This window comes from Haplochromis burtoni, unplaced genomic scaffold (genome assembly GCF_018398535.1).
Source record: "Haplochromis burtoni strain Fernald_Lab_line unplaced genomic scaffold, NCSU_Asbu1 Contig_218, whole genome shotgun sequence".
NCBI classification, from domain to species: domain Eukaryota; kingdom Metazoa; phylum Chordata; class Actinopteri; order Cichliformes; family Cichlidae; genus Haplochromis; species Haplochromis burtoni.
The window spans coordinates 333883-337721 of record NW_024582579.1 but is presented as its reverse complement, the minus strand read 5'-3'; positions in this window follow the sequence as shown (position 1 = coordinate 337721).

Sequence of the window (3839 nt, the reverse complement as noted above, 5' to 3'; positions counted from 1 at the left end):
ATATTGGCTGCACTTCCGTTCATTTTCAATCCTTTCCTTGTATCTGACCATTTTCAGACAGACCTTTTTTGTTTGCTTGTTAAGCCATTTGACACTGACCTACAAATCACTCAAACATTGCATCTAACTGGTTCAGCTCTACATAACAGAAAAGGTGGCAAAGAATACATTGTATAGATTATGTCCATATGCACTTTCTTAGCAAAAGCCTCTTGTAGAACCGATCATTTGTTTGCATTTCTTTAGTTAAATATATAAAAACGTCATGCTTAAAATTACATTTTTGTACCAACAAGATGATAAAAGCATATCAACACAATAGAACAGTCAGTCATGGATTGGCCTCACCATACCCCACACCTCAAGGTCATTGAAACAGGGGTCAATTTGACAGAGAACAGAACAAAATGCATCAAACTCAATGGATCAGAAAAGCTTTGCATTGTCCTCTGAAAAGCCTGGAGAACTATTCCTGAAGACTACTAGAATAAATTACAAAAACATTTACCTTAGAGAGTTCAGGATTTGTTGAAGAATAAAGGTGACTTTCAAGCTCGTTTGGATAAAAAACTATTTTTCTAAAAGAAATGCTAAACTTATTTCCCATTTTCCTGGCAAATATGGATGGCTGAAGAGCTAGAGGAAATGATTGTAATGTAATATAACTTGCTGATCTTTAATGCTCACATTGAAAACATTGAACACACATGGATCTCTCCTCACACAAGTCCATTAAGCCAGTTACAGCAGGGCAGGTGAGAAGGAGTCACGCGGGTGGATACAGTGGAGTCTGTAGTGCTCGCAGGAATCTGTCTGTGTGTCAGTATGAAATTTTAATGATGGTGGGTGGTTGGCCATGAGCACTGAGACATCTGTATTAGGAGCTGTACTGGCTGGCAAGCTGGAAGTCCTTGGAGAGACAAATGAGGAGCTCATCCAGGGAAGGGGAGCTTTGATCAGCTCCTCTTATTTCCATATGACAATACACCAACCGCTCGTCCCGCTAAATGAAAGACTGCATGGATTATGACTAACTGGGTTCAAGCGGCACAACTGTATGCGCTCACTGCTTGGACAAAATTGAGAATGATGATCCATTGCACCGTTGAGTTCATCCTGTGCCACTTCAGCTTTATTTTCACAGTCCTGATCAAAGGTTTAAGACCATTTAAAAAATGTCAACAAAATCATATTTTGCATGGTTGGATCTTAACAAGGTTCCAAGTAGAGCTTCAGCATGAAACCAGAAGAAATGGGCGTGAGACAAAATATTTTTTTGAGAATGCAATTTATTGAAAACAACTGAAACAGGCTGTTTTACAGCTGAGTATTGAACACTATTGAAGTGCTGAACAGACAATAAATTCATTTAATACTTCATTCAAAAGCCTTTGTTGGTGATGGAAGCTTCAAGTGGAGAAACTAGTTGCATGCATTGCTCATTCTTCCACACAGTCTTCAAACCCTGAAGGTTCTGTGGGCCACTTCTATGAACTCTGATCTTTAGCTCTTCCTATAGATTTTCAGTTTGAGTCAGGTCAGATAATTGGCTGGGCCATTCTAGCATCATACTGATGGAGTTAGATCAGTGAGAGTGTGTCTCACTCACTCCTGATATACAGCTTGACCTCATCCATCTACAGCAGGTGGCTCATGATCACTCTGCTCCTGAAGCTACATTCATAGCTGTTTTTATGAGCTGGCTTAGGGGATTGAGGCTATGCAGAACACCAGTGGGCACAATGCATTGCTTTGGTATAAAAAGCAGCTGATAGTGACTTCTGCCATTGTCTTCCAGTTGTCTCCATTGTTGTCTTCCACAGTCCTACAGGGTTCCTGTTTAATGTTATCAGCATACTGTTAGTCTTGTACAGTGCCAAGCACTCCAGTATCCATGTGTGAGTCATCGGCTTTCTTGTAGCCAATCCAGGTGGTGCTAAGGTTGGTCTGTCTGGTCTTATAGTGCTGGTGTACTGTTCTATCAACCAGGACCTGGTGCTTTGACCCTTTGGTTTTATTTTCAAAGCCTTTCTGACCTGTCCTTGTGTGGATGCTTGTGTTGGTTGCTGTGATGCCCTAAAGGACCCTACATGTTGTATTGAGGCAGGGTAGTCGGCTGATAGTTTCTTGGTGTCGTACACTTGTGGCATACTTGAGGTTGTTCTGTCCTGTCTTAGCTGGTCTGCATGAGTTTGACCACAGTCTTCATTATCAGCTCAGCAGATGCAGAATTGCAGGGCTTGAGAATTATTAAGTTCAATAGCACTCCACCTCTCTGGCAACTCTCAGGCCATCCAAAGTATGGAGGCCTATCTCCCCTCACCACACTCCCTGCCGGTGACTGATGCCCTCAGGGGTCGGTGCGTTGGTGGTTCTTGGTGTCCGGGGATGGGCGCTCAGGTATGTACCAGCTCACTCCCGGTGACTACTTGGCGGGGCCTGGTGCCTGTTGCTCAGTCAGGCCTCTTCCGGGGCAAAGGGGGCCCTCGGGCCTCTGGGCCTGCGGCTCGGTTCACTCTGGCACAGCTGGCTGCCAGCAGAGCCCGCGGGCACGCCGCTCCAGCCCCCTCTGGCTTCTGCTCCGTAGCTACTGGGTGACCCCTCATCTGGGGCTCTCCTCAGCTCTTCCCAGGAGGGTGGCATGGATGCCCCTCCAGTGGTCCTCCTTGGGCTCTCGCACTCTGGGGCCTCTGGATGTCCTCCATGCCTGCTTCATGCCCTGGGGGACGGGGCTATGGCTCTCTACATCCTCTAGCAGACCATTACATGGGGAAACCTTTTGAATACGAGCGCGCTGATCCACACAGGTGTGCACACGGGTGTTCACTGCTCGTAGACATAAACTACACCTTTATTGGCTGCTCTTCTTTTTCTCTCAACAGCTGATCCAGGAGATTTTTTTTCTCTTCTTTCTCTTTTTAAGTGCCCTTTCTCACTGTCCCTCTCCCCTTCTGTTTTTCTTTTCCTTCATCTTTCTTTCACCCTTTCCTATCCCTCACTCATGTCTGTCCTGTCTGTAACAACTGAAAAAAAAAAAATAACAACAAAGGTCGATCAAATGGACCAATATGGCAAGGCCACGATGATCCATTTGGCAAAATAAATCCATTGGGTATCCTTGTTGGTCTTCAGACAGCAATTCTGACGGCTAAAGAACCAAATGGGACAGGCAAAAAAAAAACCTTCAATAGCACTCCTCCCTTCTTCCAGGGTTTGCTCATCATATCTATACTGTTCACCGTTATTCCCAATGTGCTGTAGCCTCTGGATCTCCAGCTTTGATGGTAGATTTATTCTATTGATGTTACTGCACTAACCAAGTAAATGCTTCTTTTTTAGTGTGGATATTGGCTACTCATCCAACCAGAAACATTACATATAACTACTTTCATTGGATTTGCTGGCATAGTAGCACTGCATCAAGTCCATAGTATCACTGCTTGGCCATGTATTCCTTGTTTCAGTAGCCCACCTGTTATCAGGATGCCGTGGTTCCTCACCACCCGATCCAGAAATTATTAGTCTGTGTGACGTCCGACTCAGTATGGCTTTAGTTATATGACTCTGACCAGAGTTGGCAAAAGTGCAGACATTCTGTACTTAAGTACAAGTATAAATACTACTGTTAAAAATACCCCAGTAAAAGTTGAAGTACTGTTTCAACTTCTTTACTGAAGTAAAAAGAAAAAAATATTGAGGTTCTGAAATGTACTGTTAATAAGAGAGTAAAAAGTAGACGATGTTTGGAGGATGTTTGTCTTTTGTGCAAAGCTAACAGAATCTTGTGCTATATTAATATAATAATAATAATAATAATAATAATAATAATAATAATAATA